This window comes from Diabrotica undecimpunctata, chromosome 7, assembly GCF_040954645.1.
Source record: "Diabrotica undecimpunctata isolate CICGRU chromosome 7, icDiaUnde3, whole genome shotgun sequence".
Taxonomy (NCBI): domain Eukaryota; kingdom Metazoa; phylum Arthropoda; class Insecta; order Coleoptera; family Chrysomelidae; genus Diabrotica; species Diabrotica undecimpunctata.
The window spans coordinates 50,043,649-50,068,315 of NC_092809.1; the positions used below are offsets into that span (position 1 = coordinate 50,043,649).

At 33.3% G+C, this 24,667-nt stretch overlaps 1 protein-coding gene across 4 annotated transcripts in view; it reads right to left on the reverse strand.

Moving 5' to 3' along the window:
- Window positions 1–24,667, reverse strand: part of LOC140445313 (uncharacterized) — a 450,063-nt gene that overhangs the window by 301,199 nt on the left and 124,197 nt on the right. Inside the window, exon 1 of one of the 4 annotated variants that reach the window (XM_072537279.1) lies at window positions 15,657–15,849. The exons of 2 other annotated variants lie outside the window; for them this stretch is intronic. The gene's annotated coding sequence lies outside the window, so the exon portion shown is untranslated. Of the gene's footprint in view, window positions 1–15,633; window positions 15,850–24,667 lie in introns of those variants that run through there. One more of the 4 variants, XM_072537282.1, reaches the window with a different exon arrangement.

Sequence of the window (24,667 nt, forward strand, 5' to 3'; positions counted from 1 at the left end):
AATTGTCTATAACTTTATTTTTATGAATTTTAATCGTAAAACAGAAAATAATAAAATCATAAACAAAAATAATTAAAAAACAAATTTTTTTGAACCTTATAACTTTTTTCTGGTCATTACAGTAACATGACATTAAAGCAGTATTATAGGCGATTTTTCAAAGAATAATTTTGACTGCAAATTTGTTTAGTTTTCTTAATTTCTCTGGATTTTACAGCGATTTCTTGAATACTCGCCATCTTGGAATAAGGGTGCAAAGGGTTTTCGCACTGTATCTGATAAACTAGCAATCCTACACAAAATTTTATCTCAGATTTTTTTGTAAAAAATTAAATTGTCTACAACTTTATTTCTATTACTTTTTATCGTAAAACAGAAAATAAAAAAGTGATTAACAAAAATAACTAAACATTTTTGAACACATTTTTGTTTGGGCCTTTTTTTGAAAACCTGATGACCAGAAAAAAACTTTTTTTCTGGTTATTTTACAACAAAAAGACAACAGAGCAATATTATAGAGGGCTTTTCAACAGTTCACCACTACAAATTTGTTTAATTTCATTAATTTATTTGTGTTTTACAGCACTCCGAAATTGACCGAGTTCTTGAATACTTGAATAAAAACTAAAAACGAACCATTAGGCTGTTTTCTATTATATATTTTTTTATTCATATAAGTTATCACTTTGTTAACATTTATGTTATTATTAGTTTATTATCGACCATTTTTCCGACCACCTATGAGGTAGAAACTGGAGGCGCGTTTTTTTTTAAGTGGTATCCCCATTAGGCTTAATCCACGGACAATTTGCACGCGAGATAATATTGAGCATAATTATATATTTAAATAGTTATTTTCCAGTTATTGTTTTTTTAATGGTCCAGGCTGCGGTTCGGGATCTATTTCAGTATCAAAAGTGAATGTTTGCGGAAAAACGGTAGTAAGAATTGGCTCAATTGTCGATAATTCATCTTGGAATTCTTCGAATTTTTCAATAAATTTTAATTATTTCCATGATGTTACAGTACGCTTTATCAGAATAAATAAGGCACACTGCAGAACGTTTGAGACCTGCTTTTTGGTAACCACATATACTTCCACAGTTTTCCTTGCATCTGGAGAAAATTAATTTCAGAAGTTCGGGGGGTGCTGGAGTTTTGAAAGTTTTGATTGGTATCCAAATTTTTCCATGCTTTTTCCAGCCCAAATCTTCAGGATCGTAGTGTTGCCTGGTGATAAACTCTAAGACTTTGCAAACAAGCTGCATCTTGTGTTAGCGGAAGCGATGATAAATTAAATGAATTTTTGGTCACTTTCTTGGCGAAACGTTTGTATCTCAAGCTGTCAGAGAATGATCTTTATTTACACCATATAAAGAGACGAAAAAACGTTCGACAACGACAATGAGCAAAGATGGCTCGGCTTTCTCACTGAGAAATAATGTTGTTCCGCTAGCTAAGTCAGAATGTTTCTGTAAAATGTTGATGAATTTAAGTTTGCCCATCTTGTAAGCTGATAATGTTGTGTCGCATCCTGAAAAAGCATGGAGAAAAAGCAAATTCTCTGCAATGACGTTGCCATATATAAAACTTGAAGGACAGTTTACTTTATGCGACTTACACTATTTTGAAGGTTTAAAAAAATTGGACACTTTGGAGACACAACATTGGACTGATTCCTTCCTAATGCCGTGAACAAGACAATAATATCAATGTTCTCTGCTACGACAGTCACATAATCATAGGATGACTGTATCTACATCAGATTCAGCCTGATCGACGCTAAAAGCCATTTCTGATAAAGCAGTTTTGAGAAGGTCTATTAAGTTTGTTTTGTTCTTTTCATTACCAAGAAATTTATCTTGGGATAATGTTGGTACGCTATTATTAAACTTTACCTCTGTCGATTGGTTTATTTTTCGTGCGACGCAAGTGCACGATGTGAAGTAAGTTTTATGGTGATGGAAAGGGTCGCTGATAAATTAATAATAACACTAGCGGACCAACTCGACATCGAGTTTTTTAAATGAAATTTTTATTTTGCGAGAAAAATATACAATATATACAATGACCGGAAGTAACAATATTTTTATCAATAACTCAAAAACTATAAATGATAATTTCGTGAACTTACATTTTTGAACTCTACGTTGAATTCTCTATTGATTTGACTAATAAAAACGAAACCGGAAGTCGACCTTAAAACCGGAATGCAGTTTTTAGTTCATCAAATGTCGAGATGGATATCATTTAGCAGTTAATTTTGCATGCTGATCACGAATCCGGCGTCAGATTTGCTCTATCTTGACGTTTTATGCGCGTTTCGGGTCACTTCCGGTGTCGGATCCCAACCGGAAGTACATATTTAGATTTGTCTCGACGAGACCTTTCGATCCATATATACATTGTGGGGTCTAAAACTTAAAGTAAATTTTAACTTCCGGTCATCTCAAAACCGGAAGTGAATTTTTGTACCAAAAGTATATCTTGACAATCTCATACGTAATACTAATAATATTCCGAAAAAATATTTTAATTATCTAATATGGTTTTTGAGTAAAGTGGTGGACAAGAAAAGGGCTTAGCGTTTTAGTATATAAGATTGTAATGTTAAGAAAAGGATAAATTGAGTTTAAATGATATGAATAAAAAAATGTATAATAGAAAACTAAGTCTAATGATCCAAAAAAATTCTTGAAATTATACAAATTTGTAGTGAAAATTATATTATTTTAAATATTTATTTTATTATATATTAGCATTATATTATTATAACATTATTTTAAAAATATTTTATTGTAAAATGATTAAAAGAAAAATGTTTAGTGTTCTTGTTTATAACTTATTTATTTTTCATTTTACGATAAAAGTATTAAGAATAAAGTTGTGGGCAATTTAATTTGCTACAAATATTTGCATAATATCTAATATAATTTTCTGTATTGTTGCTAGTTTACGAGATACAGCGCGAATACCTTTTGCACTCCTTTTTCCAAGAAGCCGGCCGGGGGACAACACATCAAAAAATAAAATTGCATCCTCTAAGGAATGCTCGGTAAGCCCTAAAAAAATTTCCTTCAATGGATTAGTGTCCTGGACCCGAAGAAGGCATTTGACAAGGCCAAATTAAAGAACCTTATGCATTTATTGTGTGCAAGAAAGATACCTTTAGGAAGAGTCAAAACGATCGAAAATATATACCAGAACACAATAAAAGTAAAAGTAGAAAAACTAAACAATTAAGGCTGGCAATGGGGTAAGAGGAATTCTCTGAGCCCTCTATTGTTCAATCTGATTATCAATGAAATAATCAAAGGAGTCTAAACAAAAAAAGGATAACAAATGGGAGAAAAACAATTTAAAATAATCTGCTACGCAGACGACGCAATACTAATCTCTATTCCAAGTGAAGATGATTTACAACGTATGCCAGAAAATTTTTAACACAAAAAGTTTAGCAAAAAAGCAAAATGCATAGTTGAAAGACAAATCTACTAATATGTAAATTGGAGATGCAGGGACAAAGGGAGATGAAAGCTAGAAACAGCACATTTGAAAATTCTTAGAAAAATTAATGGTAAAAATTATGGGACATAGTTAAGTAGAGAATATCAGGGAACAAATAGAGTTGTAAAGGCGGCGAGAGGTGGTTTCCAATAGGAAGCCCATAAATTGGAAGACCACGAGAACGATGGAACGACAACTTACTAATGGTACATTAGAAGAAGGATAACGGTTGTGTAATTTATTTATTAGACTTTAAGGAAAGATTATTACACTATTTTTGCTTAAATGTGATTTTCTTCTCCAAGCATACTATCTAAAATTTGCTCCCTATAAATCAATTAACCTTATTTCCAAACCGCACATGTTTGCTATCTGTCTTCAATGATAATGAGCGCTGGCACCATTGCTATACATATTAATATCAATAAGTCGAGTAAATTCACAAGAATAAAACGTGCGACGTAGCTTGTTATTTCAAATATGCCAACTGCAAGAAGCGTAACCTCTGCACGACCTTTAATAATGTACATACTTTAAAATTATTTATACCCGTAGGCATAAAAGAAACCCAAACCTACATGACCACTACAAATACGTATTTCTTGTGGAATTTTTCTTCGCAGTATGTAAGTGATGCATCACTATAGAATTTTAAGAAGAATTAGAATATATAAAAAATATATTAATATTCCTTGATACAATTGTATTTACAGAAACAAGTTTTTAATAGTATTTTATTAACGTTTTCTATAATAAGAATATATAAATTTAAAAAGCGAGATCGACGTGAAAATGACTAGTAAAAGTTGGATTTTCCACTATTAACTTAGTAATGTATCACTGAACGTGGTAGTAAAAAGGAAAAATATTAACATGGTAAAGATTAACGATTTTTGTACGGAATGTATTTTGTAAATTGATTACAAATTTGTTTCAAAAAATTGATTCTAGTAGACAATTGATCCCGAATATACAAATTTATTAACTGCTTCGATGACGAGTGGTCGTGGAATTCATGGTTGCGTTCGTATCTTCATGTATTTCTTTTTGTTGGTTTATATTGTATATTATTAGAACCATTTTTATGGCTGCTTTATTTATTACTACATACGTCTCTCGTATACATTTTTCTGTTCTCCCCATAATAGTGATGTTATCAGCGTAGCCCAGGATTTGGGCTGATATATGTCGCGTGAACTCACCTTTGCCGTGAAGCATGAAATTTTGAAGCACTTTTTTTGGCTTAGACTTACAGTCATACAGCCAGACACAAAAGAAATAGGACAGTATCCATCACCATTATAATTTACCTAAATGCCCTAATACAAAGTTAAGATAACATCGACATTAAAATAGGGACACTCTTCTCGCCTAGGGACCCATCAAGGTATTGATTTATAAGACACAATAACACTAGGTCACGGAAAGGAGGAAGTTATACAAATGGTTTAAAACAAAGGTAACAAGATTAACTAAACATTTTTTAGGGAAAAATAATTTGCTGTATTTTAAAAAGTTAATTAAATAGTTTGTATACATCTACAGAGCCAAGTGATCATAAATATAGTATATTCCAATGAGCTGCTATTTTACATTTTATTAGATCATTTATAAGTTTAGATGAGGAGGCTGTATTTTTAGTACAACCAAAAAATATATGATCTAAATCACTTTCCTCTTCACAATGCTCACATTTACCATCATCTAAAACCTTAAATAAGTGTTTAGGATAACACGCGTGCCCATCTCTAATGGAAGTTATTTGTCTCCTAAAAGCTCTACAGGACTTGGACCAAGCAAATTTGGGAATATCTGGCTGAATTAACGAGCATCAATTCAATTCTGATTCACAAAAGAGTATTCCTTCCACTGGTAGCTCCAGTCTGGAAGCAATGTTGACTTGCAAGAGATGATACTATCAGAAAGCGTTACTTTATGTAGAATACCGGTATCGGTTGAAATGCCACAGAATAATAAACAATCAGAATGTCCACTCTGCTTGAAAAAATAAGTACGCGCATCTCGTTCGCGCAGACGGAATCAGCCACGTTTTAAACGGAACCAGTGCTGTTTAGTGACATTTTATCTGGTGTACATAGAAAAATTAACCCGGTTTAATTTATTTACGGCAACTATAGACATAATATGCACTATTTTATTCGTACTTTTAGTTAAAGAATAGATTACATTATTTCAAATGTACTAAATTATTAATCTCTAAAAATTTAAATTACAGTTCTGCCGTAACTTGTCACAAATTTCTCAATCCGAGTCTATGTTTCCGTTTAAAATATGGCGATTGCATGCTCACAAACTTCGAAGGCGGCATCTGACAGTGGGCATTCTGATTGTTATTTATTCTGTGGAAATGCTTTCTTTGGCTAATAAGTCGACAAATAACCTGATGCTTTGACATGGAACGTAACACTTCGATGTGAAATGTGATATTTTAACATGGAACGTGACATTTGGAAATGGAACGTGACATTTGGACATCAGGACATAAGGCCTGACATGACAACGTGAAATCGGAAAAATCTATATAAGTAGGTGATAGCTTCTAAAAGCTCTCAACTGGTAACCATTGATTGACTGCTTGCCACAGTTAGTCACAGCTTTAGACTGTTGGACAATACATATTTTTGGTATTTGTAAATAATTGCAACAAGTGACACATAAAATGAAATGATGGTAAATATATAGCATAGAAACAGATATATTATAATGCATACTGGATTAATTAATATGAAAAAGTACTTTGACTGAAGGCAACACATAAATCCAACTGGCTGACAGCGCTAGATTGAACAGTGTAGCGGAGGGATGTTCTCTTTGGTGCAACCCGTTGTTTTAATAGATTCAGACAATTTCTCTTAGATCTGAACTTTGCACTAAATTTGTTTAAGTGGTAGCTTTGTCAAAATTACTAATTGATTTGGTAATCGTAGGTCTCCTATTGCCCTAAATATCTTTTTGCATTTATCATCAAACCAATGATTTTTCCTGGTATAAGTTTCTATTATTTTTTTATCATCTGGTGCAGCTACAATAACTTCTTTTATTCTGTTTTAATATATGTAATGTTCCAATCTTTCTTTATTTACAGTTTACTACTTTTTTCAGACTACCATTCGGCAACTGTTGTGTTTGCCGCCCTTCTTTAGTTTCAATTTCTTTGATTACCGAAATAACTAAAAAGTGATTTCCTTTATAGAAAGTTTTTGTGGTAAACGCTACATAGGAAATAGTTTCCTCCAGGTAGAAACACACTACCAAGTCTCATGTTAAATGGAATTGTATCTAAATTTAGTAACAAGCTCATATCTTCATCCGTGTTGCAGCAAATAATAAGAAAAGGAATAAAAGCTACAAACAGGTTCTTGACGATAAATTTTTAAAAATTAGTACGTCAAAAACAGAATATTTCTATTTGAAGAAAGGAATTTAAAAGTGAAAGGTAAGGCGGTAAGGTGACACTAGTATGGGGCTTTACGATAAAATCGTTGTACTGGATTAATTTCAAGAACATATCTGGGAAAGAATTCTAAAAAAATACTGAAACATGGCTAAGAAAATTTGGTGCATCAGTTGACAATACTACTCAAGGAAATCTTTTAACAAGAATAATAATTGCCTCGAATTGCTCGAATTGCAGAGCTATAACCTTACTTACTACTATTTATTGCAACGAATCTAAAATAAAGAATAAAGAAGAATCATTCCACTAGCACTAACACTGACTTTAACACTAAAGAAACAGCTAATATCGTAGAACAAAACAAAAGCCTAAAAGTTCTAAAACGAAAGTTGAATACAGGAACGAGGAATATTTATAAGCTAAGAAATAAACAAGGACATTCCATATATGAACAACAAGAGCTATATTTTCACAAACCACTAGAGTAAACCGTATTTAGGGGTGGCTTTGGAACGAATGACAACAACCTACAAGCAATAAAATCCTTGATAGAGAAAGTTATAGAATACAAAAAGCCATTGATATTAATATTTGTAGACTTTGAGAAAGCATTTGACTTAGCCCAGCATGGCTCCATGTTAAGAACTCTTACAGAGTGCAGTTTTGATCATAGGTACACAACACCTGCAGTGAGAATGTACCATGGCGGCATGAATACATTTCCCTTGGATAAGGGTGTTAGGCAAGGAGACACCATATCTCCTAAACTATTTACCGCTTTATTACAGAGTGCCATGAGAAACAATAATTCGGAAAATATTGGAGTCAACATAAATGACATTAGAAGAAAGATTTAAGGGGCTGCAATAAGCATTTTTATTACTGTCTATTAAACAGAAAGAAAACTTACGTAATACGTACTGGAAATACGTAAAGTCGGACAAAGAAATTCGAATCATAAGAAAACAATACAACATATACAGAGAAAAAACGTGAATTAAAACAACAAGAAAGATGTAAAAAAAGATATAACCGATAGATCGAGGAGTGAACAACCTATTCTAGTCAGGCAAAGAATGGGAAAACCATATTTTGCCGCAATAATTTTGTAATGGATGTTGCATATAAAGATTATTTCTTATCTGTTTCACGCAGGAATAAGCAGATAATATAACTCATTATTTTTACAACTTAATACAATTCACAGTTTAAAACAAATAAAATATTTCTTGATTCGACAACTTAAAAAATCATCATCATCATCACAACTACCAACCGTCACAGAGGTACAACAATACATCGTCATACAACATTTATTAGTAGTTTGTTATGGTATGTCGTCTAAATTACGACAAATTTAAATGTTACCAGAAGATTTTAATGAAATAAAAAACGATTTTAATAAAAGTATAATAGAACCCACTAAGAGAACGCTGCTAGCGTTCTATTACTTAAGTTTATTAAAAGCGGTAAAAGCTAAACCGTGTCAAAATGCATCCAACGGACTTTTTTATAATTTCTCAAAAGTCAAATAAAAGATTCTGAGTCCGAATAAAACATTCTTCTTCACATGCAATATTTAGTTCGTGCGATATCGACAGTTCAAGTTGAAAACATGGATTACTTTTAGAAACAGAAAATCAATTTTTGTTTAAACAATGTATTTCCTAAATAATTTAACTATGTTCATTAGGAATCTCTAAGAATTTTTTTAATATGTGACTTTTATGGTACCTAGATATGGACTACAGCTTAACTAAACCCAACCTAATCTTACCAAGCAATAGTGACCTATCCTAACTTAACCTTACTAGACCTCACATTGTACCTCAGCCTAAAAATTTATTTTGAAAGTATTTTTTAACAAATATTTCTTGCGAACAATAATGTCATACAAGCAACCAACACTATTAAGTTAACAAAAATTTCAATAAAATGTTTCGCTACGCGCTAAAGTGCAATTAACCTCTTTTGATATTATGGATTATTGTTTTTAGATTGTTAGACCATTGTCAGTTGTAAATAGGTAAAAAAAATTTAACAAAAGTGGTCTCAGCCAGAAATACAAGATTGTCCGATAATAACGATTTTAGAAGAGAAAACGGACAACGACATCACCAAGAATGTCAAATCATCCTTGGTACATGATAGCAAAAACTACAAAAACCGTTGACGGTAAAATCGTTAACAACTTTAACAGAAAGGAACCTTTAGTAGTGGATCATAGCAAACAAAAGCTGAAGACGGCCACCAAGATTTTGAGTGTACACTGTAAACTGATGGAATACCTTTAAGACATAGGTAGGATCAATAAACTTTGGTGCGGATATATAAGGAATCGAAAACGGATAGGACCATATTTGATGGCAAATTTTAACAAAAAAACGAGATGTGAGACTCCGGGAAGTGACCGAGAAGGGGAAGCATAGCTTTCTTATCGTGTTCCAGGCACGGGGGACGAAGCGAAGGACCTACTATATACTAGTGTTTCAAATTAATAATTATCAAATTACTCAATTAAAAATAACGATTGTAAATTTAAGAGAGCATGTGCCTGCAACATCTAATAAGAAACTACTCCATGTAGTGAAGATAATGAGAGGAAGACTGATTCTAATATATAAAGGTATTAGAGCGCAGTATATATAATGTATATACCTATAGTATACAATCTATGGTTTGCGCGATATGTTGTTACAGTTGTTTCAGTGACTTCAGTCGTTCGTCTTTTTTATCATACCTCTGCGCGATCCACCGCTTCGTCCGCAGTCCGAGATAAGAAAGCTATGCTTTTAAATTATCTTTGATATATGAGAACTGATGTTCCTATATAGGCCTTAAGAAATGAAATTCAAAAGAAGCTGGAAAGAAGTCACAACAACAAATAGAGGGCAAGCTCGTATATGGACAAAACTATTAGCAGCATTGACAGGAAGCTGTCGTCGGGTTTAATGGATCTTAGCAGACTAAAGCTGAGGAAAGGAGATGTTTAATAATGGACAAACTACAGGGCTTCAGGGCTATAAAACTACTTAGACACACCAAAAAAATATGAGAAAGCGTAATTAATAGACGGATATAAAATATTCAAAAACCGGTTTGGATTTAAGAAAGGCAACATAAATGTAAATTTCATAATATGGAAGCTAATAAGAAAATGTTAGAAAATGAATAAACGCTTATATTTTTTTTTATCTTGAGAAAACTTATATAAAGTTCCTCGAAAACTTCTATAGTAGGCGCTCACTAAGAAAATAGCCCCTGGTGAGTATGTGAAGATTATGAGCGAAGATAAATGTACGAAGTAATAACTAAGTATGACAAGTGTAGGAGAGACTGTACCAGTGGAGACAAACAATGGAGTAATCGGAAGCCATCTGCATCTAGGCATAAAGACAAACAGAATAACAGCAAACAAAAGCTGAATAGGGTCACAAAGATGATGATTAATCACTCTTCAGCTGAGTATTTTATACCTATGCTCTGAGTCCTTTGTGAGTGTGAGATGTTTAATAACATAAAACGAATATATACAAGTAAAAGAAGTATTGGTCAAGTACTAAGGACAAGAAATTACTACCTTGATTAAAGAAAAGACGCTGATACAAAAATATGTAATGAGATAATTTTAAAGATGTATAGGAAATTATCAAAAAATACAAAATATGTTACCTCCTTCCTCTATACTCCAGCTTATAGTGGTAGCGAGGATAAAAGGCAGATGTAGTCCTGACAGACCACAAATAACCCTGCTAGGTAATTTAAAAGAATGCATAGGGTTAGAACTTAAAAAACTAATGAAAACAGCTAAAAATAAAAAATAATTTACAGAAGTCATCTGTGACGCACCTTCACTGAGGAAAGAAGAAGGATTGAAAAGAAATCCAATAAAATGGTAAAAACCATCAATAATTCTGGTATGAAAACAAAAACTGGTACAAAAATATTTGAGGGCAAAATTTAGGAAATATGCTTAGAAAAAAGTTCAATGAACTGGTAAAAGCCAAGAAGTAGCGACCAAAAGACTATATTAGCTGGAGTCCTAAAACCAATTGTCAAATTGAATATTACAAAGCGCCAATTAATGAACAATAACATTTATTAAAAGTCAGGCCATGTTGTTGCGATGTCCACATTGTAAAAATGACAAGCACATTTTTTATGCTATGGCATGCTGGACAAGCCATAAGTCTGTAGTCAACACCTAGAGGTATGAGCGGGAACACAAGGTGTATCAATACTCATACTCTTATGAAAGGCACTTGGCGGATCATAAGGGCTTTCACATTTTACTCTTTTTAACTTGTCTTGAGTGAAATGTCTTTAATCTTTCCTATCAACCTCTCTTAGATAATTCTTGTTTCTTCTTGTCCCGAAATGGCTATTTGGTTTCCGAGGGCACTATATTTCCTTCTAATACACAGTCTAGAAAGGCAACGGGAAACTATCTAGAGCCTAACTTTCCCAAGAAACAATCATGGAAATGGCTGACAAATACAACAGTCCCGAGTACGAGCGCTCTTAAATGGAGCAGAAATGATAAAAGAAAAATAGGTGAAATGAAATTTAAGAAACATGTACGAACCAGGAAAGGTTCACAACACCATAAAAGGAGCTCAAATATAAGTATACTTGGAATAAGTGAAATGAGATGGCCAGGGCCTGCAAAGTAACTATAGACGATCACATTGTATACTATTCAGGAGAAGATAGTTCAAAACACAAAAATGGTGTAGCAATAATTGTAAAGAAAGGAAACAGACAAAGCTGTAAAGAACGTCGTCCTATTCTAAGACAGGATACTTATGTTAAAAATACAAACAAAAACAATAAATGTGAATTTGTTACAAGCATATGCACCCACACAATACTATTTATTAGCATCTATAAAGAAGCACGAGCTCAATATTGTCATGGGAGATTTGAATGCGAAGATTGGCGAAGGAGAACAAAAAGATATAGGAAAATATGGTCTGGGAATACGAAATTAAAGAGGAGATATATTGGCATCTTTCTGTGCAGAAAAGCAACTAGTGATAACAAACACAATTTTCAAACTTCCAAAGCGTCGTATTTACACCTGGAGATCACCATTAGCTACACCTGAACGTGTGATTCGTAACCAAATAGACGTCATACGTATAAATAAAAGATACAGAAATTCAGTATTTAGCAGTCAAAACATATCCAAGTGCAAATGTACTAACAGATCACAATATTCTGGTAGTAAAAATAAGACTGAGATTGAAAAGGGTTACAAGAACTATAATAATCAAACAGTTACTATTGATACAGAAAAGATGTCAAATGATATCGTAAAACAGAAAATAACCCGTGTATTAAAACAAAAAAATACAGTTGACATCAAGCAAAGAACACTGACGAAAACTGAATGAGAATTAAAGATATATTAAAGACCGTTCAAGAAACAAAATTAAGTGCAGTAAAAGCAAGAAGAAAAAAACACGAATGGATGACAAAAATGGAAAAGCACTTAGGCCCGATGAAGTAAGTGCTGAAGTACTAAAGTTATATATAAATAGGTTATTATTAACTGATTGGCTTACGTCGATATTTGTCACAATACCAAAGAAAGATCGTGCAAAGTCATGCAATGATTATCGGACAATAAGTCTGACGAGTCACGTTTTTAAGATCTTTCTGCGAGTAATCTTACCGTAACTTAGAATTGTAGAGTTAGAATATTAAAAAACTTTGCTAGTAACAACATAGTGGTGTTTTTTGTTACTATGTGCAAAAAAAGTTTTTAACGTTGGAAATGTATGGTAGCTTTAAACTTAAAACGCAAAGGTTTACCCAAGGTTAATCAAAAAACCCAATGTAACTACATTTAAAAGGAGGTAATTCTTTGAATTGATGTTAAAACCGAATGAAATTAAATCCTAGTATAGGGAAATATTATTTTAGATTTTCTTTTTTAATTATATTATATTGTTCATGTATTATTATAATAATATCTTATTGAGATGTATCTAAGAAAAGCAAGGGAATGTTATCTTTTTTAGTTAATGAAAATTAATTATTAAAGTAGGTTAGTTGGTAATGGATATATGAGTCAAGTTAGTTAGAAGAACGATACAACATCGCAGATAACTAACCTACTTTAATAATTAATTTTCATTAACTAAAAAAGATAACATTCCCTTGCTTTTCTTAGATATATCTCAATAAGATATTATTATAATAATACATGAACAATATAATATAATAAAGAAAATCTAAAATAATATTTCCCTATACTGGGATTTAATTTCATTCGGTTTTACCTACTTGAATTGTCAGCACATGCGTTCTGGCTAAAACAGAACCTCACATTTAAACTTTCTACCAATCAAAAATTTAGTTATTGCCGACAATTCAAAGAATTACCTCCTTTTAAATGTAGTTAAATTGGGTTTTTCGATTAACCTTGGGTAAACCTTTGCGTTTTAAGTTCAAAGCTACCATACATTTCCAACGTTAAAAAAAACTTTTTGCACATAGTAACAAAAAACACCACTATGTTGTTACTAGCAAAGTTTTTTAATATTTTAACTCTACAATTCTAAGTTACGGTAAGATCAATAATGTTTTTAATAGATAATATATGGTAGCTAAATATAATTTATTCTCTTTCAGCCCTGAAGAAGCCAAATTAATTCTCTTTGGCGAAAACGTTCGGCGAAACAATTGATACTCATTAGAGTCTTTCTTGCAGATTTCCCCAATATTTAAGAGTTTACTATATATATATATATATATATATATATATATATATATATATACATATATATATATATATATATATATATATATATATATATATATATATACTGCTAGACTAGACTAGCAAACCTACTAGAATAAGCTGGGTAGACAGATTTAGAAATAAAGAAGTTCTTAGACGTCTGAACCAAACACCACAACTGGAGAATATAATAAAGAGACGCAAGCTGGAATACTTCCGTCATATTATGAGACACCCTGAAAAATAGGAACTTTAACATGTGATCAATTAGAGAAAGATCCAAGGTAAACGTGATCCCGGTAGAAAAACATCATGGCTGAAAAATTTGGGACAATGATACGGAAAATCGACTACATTTTTATTACAGAGAATAGAATTACAAAGAATAATTTTTATTACAATCAATTGTGGCTTAATCTCATATAAATACAATATTTAACAACACTCCACAATAAATTAGTCTCAGGGAAGAAATTGAATGCACCCTCTTCTAAATCACTAAAAAGTCTCAAACCAGCCTTGGTCCAAAGGAACGAAAGCTGATACAAAAATATTTGATGGCAAAATTTAAGAATTATGATAAGGAAGCAGTTCAATGAACTGGTACAGAGACAAGAACTAGTAACCAGAAGGTTATTAGTTCTTGTCTCTGTACTAGTTCATTTTTGGACGTTTGAGTGAAAACATGACATGGTAGTTAAAAATAAGGTAACAATGCACGCGAAAAAAGCATCATCATCAGAAACGATCTGAAGCAGTCGATTTGAAATGCTAATTATTAATTAGAAATAGATGCCTTTAAGAGGCAAACAGAGGAAAGTTACTACATTAAATTATTGGTTTTATTGTTCTATAAAATTATTACTTGCATTGAATACTTTTAACACGTCTTATTTTAAATATAGGCTGAATCAAAAATGAACAATATCTACAACTTTTTAAGAACACACTGTAGATTTAATTATACATAATAATATGTTCAACAAGAAAAGGTTTATTTTAAATTATTTTACTAAGAATACCGTCATTGCTAAATTTTGTACCTATTTTTTTTCCAAAGAAATCAAGATATATTACATTTTTACTCCATGTCGATTTATGAAGATTTTTTTGCATTGTACCTATCATTTATCTTTCTTGAGACAATACAAAATATAACAGTTCTGTCAATTTTTAATTTACATCCCAATCTCAACATTTTAACACTCGCTATAAGCGCTTCGTTTTAGTTTTGCTCCACATTGCTTGCCAAAGAATGGTCGATAAGAGTTTGCCAAAGAATGGTCCAGCAATACAAATAGTCAAACAACACAGAATTTACAAGAAATCTTTGATAGGCACTGACAGGATAAATTAGATCTCATGTTGGTGTAGCTATTGCATTTTCTCAAATACGCTGTATAAAATATTGAAGTTTTATACTTTGTAAGTACTGATAAAATGGTCAAATATAAATTGAAAACCCCACTTTCATGTACATTTTGAAAATGACAAAGGCAAGAATAAAATACAGGCCTATACCATAAACCTAAACACTCTAGAACTCTCTCAAAATAAGAAAACTACACCTATTAACATATTCACACAATTCTTCAAATACACATCACCCTGTAGATGCAAGTTGACTATTTATAGTATTTGCTGACAATTTATTTTGATGATTTACACTACTTTTGCTTCTCAATTCGATTTGAGTGAATCTAAAGAAAGCGGATGCCCCTCGTAAAGTTGCAATAAGCATTCGGCGACAGCGTATCAACGGTGGAAAATACACAAATTGTTATCAGACCGGACGCATAAGAGCAAAGCACATGACATGACGTGACGGTTTGTTATTCAAAATACACAAAATAGGCCATCCACAAGAAGTGCCGCGTAACCTTTGTTTAACCTTTACTAATATAACGAGTTTAAAATAGTATAGTATGTAGCCGTAGGCGTAGAAGAAACCCAAACTTACAGAACTACTGATAATAATAATACCTCGTGGTTGCGAGTGTGTGTGTGTCTCGATGATGTCGCAACAAGCAAAACCTCGTCGGTAGGGACGTCCAAGTGTATCGTCGATGCGCGTCTGTGTCTTGGCGCAGACCAGGAGGAACTCGATGAGATTAAACTAGAGAAACAGAAACACACACGTTTTACTGGCCCAAAGGCCTCGAGTATACTGCAGAGTGCAGAAATCGCTGGCTGGCTCTCTGCCTCCTCTGCCTCGCCAGTGTTGGCCGCCGCCTGTAGCTCTGCTTGTGCCGTCTTCGGCTGCGTCAGCACTCCCAACCCTACCTCTGGCATCGGCGGCCATCGCGTTGCTACCGGGAATAGGCCCAGAAAGTAGGCAGCTGACGGCTGATCCTGTAATGGTAATCGATGGACGACGACGAGGGTAGACTTCGATGGATAACAACGTTTCTTGGCGGCCTCATTCTACTACTACGACGCTTTTCTACGGATTCACTCGCTCTGGATTTGATCGATAGTCTTTTAAAGGTTCTTTCTTTTATCACAAAAAAGAGTGTCATTGTCCATACATTCTTCAGATCTTATTTCTGTTAAAAAATACTCACAAATCTTTTCCTTTAGACATCTTTTATGGTATATAGAACTACATATTTCGAAATAAAATTTTTACGCTAGACGTCGTTAAATTTCAATTAAAAAACACATAAATTATGTTGTTTCCCAAATTGTTTGCAGTATTTTTTTATGAGAAGCAGTTCCACTTGCCTAATTATAGATATTGTCATGTATCTTTCTTAAACTGTTATTATTATTGTTTTATTTTCTATTATTAATAGTTACTCTTTTTGAATCCAATAAAACAATTTGACTAAAATGCCTTTTGCACCGCACTGAATTTTTATATTGTAGCTCGGACTGCAAAAGCTAGTAAATTAGTATAAGACTTTTTAAACTAAAAATATCTAATTTAAAAGAAAGGTCAACAAATACCACAGACCTTTTCCATCGTTATTTTCAATTATTATAGTTTGGTCCACTCGTCATAATTTTAAGTTTCGCTCATGCACGGAATCGACTTCCATCTGGCTGTTGCCTTTCTCAAAAACAATTAAACATTTTTATGTGTTGATGTGACTTAATTCAAGTCCTCCATCCCCTCCATTGCTTTTATCCCCAAGGTAACAAGTAACATTTCCATTGAACAAATTATTTATTTGTTGAGCTCAACAGGTGTTGCAGGCCTAATCCTTAGCCTTACAAGACCTGTTGATATACAATAATATAACTGATATATTTTTTTTTTTGTAAAATGTATACCACGTCATTACTTTCTGTAGTCTCTGCATATATTATTTCACCACTTTCTTCTTTGTAGATTTTTTTTGTGATCTGTCTTTCCTTATGTTCTGTATTGGTTTTTACGAATACACCATTCTTTCCTGCCCTAACCTATCGATATTTCCGATTAATCGTGTTCTTTGAATTTTAACTAGTATTGTTATTTTTGGCTTTTTGTATAGGCCTTCTAGTTCTTTGTTAGTTTTTCTTCTCCAAAATCCTTTTGTTTTTACACCTCCATATATAACTCTAACGGTTTTTCTTTTCCATATATCCAAAAGGTTTGTTTCTAATGTTTTCATCATCCATGGTTTGCTTGCATGTGTAACTATTGGTCTATAACTATCTTGTCTTTCTTGATAGATACTTATTTAGATTTCATTAAGGATGCTATTCCCGCTTTAATTTTTTGTTCTTTGTAGCATTTTTCATTTATTCTCACCCCTAAAAATGTAAACTCTTTTACCTTTTGGAAACTGTAGGTAACTCTTTCAATTTCAACTGTACTGTACAAGTGTACTAGTTTCCTTCTCTTCCGTTTTCTCTTTTCCCCCAGTATCATATATTTTGTCATTTCTTGATTTATTATGAGCCCGAATGTTTTTGCTCTTTTTATTATATGTTTCACTATTTTTGTCAATTATTTTTTAAATGTTTTGTTTATATGGGATTAAGCCACAATTGATTGTAATACAAATTACATTTTTCATTGCTATTTGATGTTTCGATTTTTACTCGATTTCCACGCCAACTGAATAATCGTTTTCAAAAAAAGATTATTTAAAAAAATAGTGAAGACTTTTTATAACCGAAAGTTGTTTGGGTTATGTTTTACAAACTTGACGGGTGACTTATTTTGGCCTTGATCTTGTAGTCAAATAGCCAATCTTGTAGTTGACAAATTCTGAGGGTGGTGTTTTTACCCGCAGGATGATATCAAATTTGTGTATTGTGTGTTTATGTACTAAGTATATGCTTATGTATTGTGTATTGTATATGGACTATGTATAATTGTAGACGATCTGTTCCGACTTTCTATTAATCTTTAATGTTGGGATATTCTTGTTGCGGACTTCTTCTTTTTTCTTCAATAACTCGGATAAGAGCTGCTTCTTTGACTTTTTGTTGTCTGTTTCCTTGATGATTATTGACGCATGTTCCTATTGTACTCTGTGTTTAATGTCCCAGGCACATTTGTCGAAGTCTCTGTTTTTGATGTATGTTTCATGCTCTTTTATCCTGACACTTAGTGGTCTTGCTGTTTCTTCCACGTATAAATAGTTGCATTCGTAGGGTATTTTATAGACGCAGTTCTGACCTCTCGTGTGTGTTGTTAGCTTTGGTTTTACACAAAATAGATCTCAGTGTATTGCTTGTTTTGTATGTTACTGTGATATATTGATTTCCTACCCTTTTTAATTTTTCCGATAAGCCCTTCACAAATGTCATCTTTAAATTCCTTGTTGTGAACGTTTCTGCTTGTGGTGTTTTGTTGCTTCCTTACTTCCTTTCATCAATCCTGTGAAATTTCTCATTTATAAATGACAATGGGGAATCATTTTTGTTAAAACCTTTGTAAGCTGAAATGTATTTTTATTAGAGAATGTGTTTTAGGCTCTAATGTATAATGATTTGGTAATTCCGTTTTTGATGTTGACATTGTGATTTAAGTGGTAATATTGGTGTCAGTTGGTTTTCTATAATATTTGATTGCATACACTGTATCCTCTTTTGTGATTAACACATCCAGAAAAGTAGATGAATTGTTTTCTTTTTTTTTAATGTGAATTTGATTGATTCTTCTTTCCTGTTGAATTCCATCAGAAAGGTTACCTCCCGCTAAGATAGTCAAAATGCTCTCACTCCCAGAATTAAATTTCTTTAATTTTTTTACGTTCTATTTGATTAAAAAATAAGACTCAGCGCAATTTTACTCTGCCACTTCCCTTCCCCACCTCTTACCCCGAGAAACGTAAATTTTTCATTTTTATTATTTTTTAGGTGAGATGCAATAAATTTAAGAATTTCAAAAAATTCACACGCATAGTTAAGGCTTTTTCAAAACTTGTTTATTTTTCATAGACCTGTAAATTGAGTGGACATTACCCAAAAATTGTCTATTATTTTTTATAATCTGAGTTGCGTTGAGTCTTATTTTTTAATCACAAAAAAAATGATATGAGAAACTTGGTCCAGGTTGTGTCGATCTCAGAAAACTAGATTAACCCCGCCAAAACTCTTAAAAACTGTGAAAAACATGTTTTTTTTTGGGGGATTTAAAGGTGTCTCGCCCAATTTTTGAATGTCCTAAGGGCCTCATTTAATTTAAAATATTTATAACCTATAAAAAATATTTATTTTATCTATTTTGAAGTCCATAAAATGGTGAAAATCCCACAAAACCACTAATAAACAGTTTTTCGGATTTTTGAAGATGACGCATTCGAAAAAATCTGAAAAAGTGAGGGTTACCTATAGTTTTTATCAAATACAGAAAATAAAAAAAATTGGACCTGCATTCACCTCCAAAAAAAAAAAATGCATTTATAGATTATTTACTCTCAATCTACGGGTCTATAAAAAATAGGCAAGTTTTGTAAATTGCATGCCACCTAAAAAAAATTAAAAATTGACGATTTCGGGGCAGAGGTGGAGGAAGGAAAGTGGAGGGGTAAAATTACGTAAGTCTTAACGGGGGGTACCCTTTAGTCAATGCTTCTGGTTTGTGAGGCCAAATAAAAAACACATCGTCTTCATATCTCTCCTATGCTGTGGATTATTTGTCTTGTTTGTGTACTAGGATTTGTTCGAAATCCTTCATGAATATATCTGCTAATAATGGAAATAAGGATGAGCCCATGGTCAGTCCGAAATTTTGTTTGTACAAATTATTATCTAGTTGAAACTAGGTGTTATCTGTGCAAAATGTTAGGTACATGATAGCTGATACATTCAGCTTGGTTTTTGTTGTCAATGAATCACCCCTCTCTAATTTGACTCTTATCATTTTTAAAGTTTTCTTCAATGACACATGTAATATATTTCTGCTAGTTTTTGCAAGAATTGTTGAGTCTTTTTAAAAATTATTATTGTTGTGTTGTGTGCTAAAGGCTGTATTATGTCTAGGAGGAACTTTGACAGTCTGCTGCACGGAGAACACGGAGAAGATTGCTTGCTGCAAATGGTTTTAAGGGATACATTTGCTTTATGAATATTTGGGACTCCGTATAGGTGTGGTAATCTGCTGCAGTGTGGTGTTAATGTTCTTCTTTGCAAAGTCAGGTATTTCTTAAATTTGTGCAATGTTTTATATATTTTTTGTTTTTCCAGTGATTTGGTTGGATCCTTGTTTAGTTTTGTGTAAGGTACATTAGTGACCATTTCTTGGATTTTCTCCTGATATTGACTTTTGTCCATAATAACAGTTTCGTTTCCCTGGTCAGTTAGTAATATTAGTATGGACACATCTTCTTTTAAAACTTTGATATCTTTGACTTCCTCTTTACTTATATTTGATTTCGATTTTGTGCTTCTCTCCAGTTCTTCCTTGCATAGTACTCTATTTTCTTCCTTTTCGTGTGCTGGAAGTACTTGACAGACTTTTTAAACTGCAGTGATTAAGTCTGGTTTAGGAACTGTTGGGCGTATTACAGCATAATTTAGACCTTTTGAGAGCATCGGGTTCTCTGTTGCGTTCAACTATTTTATAGATAGATTGACAACAGTTGTGCTATTTGCATTGTGTCTTATTAGGTTATTGTATTTGTTGTTAATATTGGTGTTATTGGTATTTGGTGTTAGCCAAGCAAAAGCAGGCTAGCCTACAAGATAGAGGCCAAGTAAATCAACCATCAATGTTGAAAAAACATTAACATTAACAACTTGTCGGTTGTACATTTTAGAAAAATTATTAAATAATATTTTTTTTTTAAACGGAGTGGAAATCAAAACGACAAATGTTTTGCCTGTTATTTTTGCATTATTTTCCTATTCTTCTTCTCAAGTGCTTCATCCCTACCGCGTTTAATGTATTTTTCACACTTGCAAATGTTTATTTTTTGGTGTGGATATTGCATTATATCTATTAAATGTCTCCTCTTTTTTCCGACAATTTTATCATTTACCAACCATTTACAAAACCAAACTCAACAATATACAAGAAAAATAACAAAACTACATCTATAAAATACTATGTGAATGCAACGATTTCTACGTGGGAAAAACCGCAAGAACACCAAGTGTTAGGATAAATGAGCATGAAACATACATCAACAACAGAGACTTCAAGAAATCCCAGATGGTAGGCAAACACGCCTGGGACAACGAACACAGACCACAATGGAAAGATGGATCAATAATTATGAAACACACAGATATGAAAAAGACAGAAGGCAAAGAAGCAGTTTTCATCATATGTGTAGCAAACTCATCAGCAGAATGTAGCAGGCTTTGGTTGCCAATACTAAAAGAAAAAGTCTACAACAGGAATATACCAACAATGGTGGAGTAACAGGAGGTCGGAAAACATCACCTACAATCTTATACACAATACGTGTGTAACACACAATACACAAAATCTATGTTACACAATCACAATTACGATATAGTTTACACAAAAATATTACACAAAAAACAATCAGAATTTCATATTCCTAGGGTCTAGAAATATGAAACAATCTTTCTCGCAGAACAGAAGAGAAATATATTCACAATTAAAAATAGGGACAGAAGAGTCCAGACTAAAAATAAATATTCAAAAGATAAAAAACTAACACAGGCAAGAGCTAGGAGAAACAGAGGCACGGATGAATTAGAGGACGATATTAAAACTGTAAAAAGTTTCACATATCTGGGAGTTACATTAAGTACAGATGGAACAGAAGAATCAGAAATTCAAAGAAGCGAAACAAAACTTACTTTTCACTCGCCCATGTGAAATAAAGTGATAATAAAGGAATAGGTATAGATAATTATCACGTAAATATCCTGTTTTTTTTTCGATATAATCTGACATTCTTCATCAAACCAGTAAATTTTTCGGGTTCTTCCTCGTTTCGGTATCATGTCAAGTACTTATTCGTCAAGATCATTCTCCCTTGTGTGTACATACCTCCTGTTTTAGTTCTCATTAAATAGTTCATTATACCCCACCACTTATCAACTTTTTGTACCGCTCCATACATTATTCTTAGAAGTCTGTAGAGAGAAAATTTAGTTCAAATTGAAAAAGTTATTTAAAAGAAGAATAGACTAACGACTTTTTACGTAACTGTTCAGATTGTTGTATTAAGAAATGAACCTATAAATATCTAGATAAGAAGTTTATTCCCAAAGATAAAAATTATGTTGATTTTTCAGCAGTTTCCCCCGAATTACTTTGTAAAGTTAAAACTCACAAGAGGAAAATTCGAAACCTCGAGTAAACATATACCGTGCTTTGTATAACCCAACCGTCAATCCCTTTTTAGTTTTCACCCCGAAGATGTCCTTCGTTCTTTTATAAATAATTCTTCTTCAGTATCGATCATTCTAAGAATTAAGACAGCGATTCCGTGGAACCGTATTCGGTCGCGACCATCTGCTTCAAGCTCGATATAGCAAAACAAAACACAACCGGTCTACACGGCACTCTGACACAGTGCCTCGGGGTAGGCCATTTTGTGTGATATATCAAGATTACTGAATAATCGTACGCACACGCTGTCTCTACTGCTTGTTACGGCAGTTGTACTGTTGTTATTTGTTGTATATCAATGAGATTCTCTTTCGTTGGGGACTTTCGGTTTCGCTCCGGGGGTCAATACCTTATAAATTTTTAAATCCGACTGTAGCTTTGCACAAAATTTAATTCTTTTAGCATAAATAACCTACACTCCTTTTCTACCTTATATTTAGATTCGATCTTTATTAGAGAATAATTAATATTATTTATATTATTTGTTATTATATATTAACAATACAATAATAAAAGTATGAGGAATATAATAATAATGTAATAACTAATAATAATAAATTAATAACTCGGCCTGCGTTGGTTGTGGGCCGAAATCAAAGGTTGCACTCGATATAGCCTGCCCCAAGTCGGATAAAAAAAGGGATGGCGGAGTAACACCCCTTGTCTAGGGTTACATATGAAGACCACAGCGCCCATGAAGACGGATAGGAAGAACATTCGAAAGGGCGAATTCGACAGAAGTGCCAGCCTGAGTAAATCCCTGTCAAGCAAATAAAAATAACTCTCTAGCCTTTAAAATTGGAATATGAAACGTAAAAAGATTGTATCAATCAGGCAAACTGGATAACGCTATGTCGGAAATGTACAGAACGAAAATTAACGTACTGGGGCTTAGCGGTATACAATGGCCTGAATCAGGAAAATGTAACACAAGAAATGGAAACAATTATTCCGGCAACAAAAACAACTCCAAATACAGGTAAGGAGTTGACAGTATAGTTGCTAAGAATTCTCAAGTAGCTGTCTGTAACATTGTACCCTCTCTGATCGAGCATTGCTGCTGTCTCTCACTCTGTAGTTGGTCAAGAAGTGGAGACTTGTGTGGGACGGTGAATGAACGTGGATGGACTCCGGGAGAGGAATAAACGTGGGAATAAGCTGGTTGATTTCTGTGTCAATGAGGAACTCATAACTGCAAATACCTTGTTTAAACTTCCTAAAGGCAGTTTATACACATGGAAGTCACCAGCCGACAATAACAACAAAACAGTCAGAATTCAAATAGATTATAAATTATCGTTAACGTAAGATATAGAAATTATATAACATTATCCAAAACTTATCCAGGAGCGGACATATCTCCCAATCACAACCCGATTGTTTTGCCTATGAGAGTGAAACTAAAGACTTCTCTATCTGTATCTGTAGAGTAGGAAGTGCGAGTTAAGTTTCACAGCACTTAGGCCACAATTGACCCATTGTGCATCCTCCCAGGGAGCCGTCACCCTTAGCTCATTGTCCATCCTGCCATTTCTAGGAAGGTGGACAAGTCACCAGGAGACATCTCTCTTATGTGGGCAGGTGTGGGCCAGGACTCGCCGAACGCGTACTCTCGTATTAATGATAACTCCGGGCATTCACATAGGACATGCTCTACAGTTTCGTCTTCTCGTTTACACTTCCTACATAGAGGTGTGTCTACTAGCCCCAGTGTCTGGAGGTGTTTGCTTAGTTGACAATGACCAGTTAAAAAACCAACTGTCAAACGTAGGTTTTTCCTGGTCATTCCCAAGTACTTTTTTGATGTTGACTCTTCAAGGTTACTTAGTGTTACCCTGGTAAGTTTACATCCTTGCGCTTCTTCCCATCTTTTTACGGTTTGCGTATGGGAGTGACATTTGACAATTTCCGCGATTGTTGTAGTTGATCCCCAAAAAGAAATGATCCACCAAAAAGATCCCCAGGTCCTAAGAGTCTTAGGCCTGCCGCCTTCCTAGATAATTGGTCAGCAATGCGGTTGCCTTTATTCCTATTGTGTCCTTTAACCCACCTCAGGGTGATGGTATTATCATCCGAAGCTTGAGTTAGTGACTCGTGACACTCCATTACTAACCCTGATGTGACACGTAGTCTATTCAAGGTTAGTAGCGCTTGTCTGCTATCTGTGCAGATCACTATAGTTTTCCCTGTTATACCTTTTTGGGTTATCTCTTTTGCGGCTATGGAGATACCAGTCAGTTCT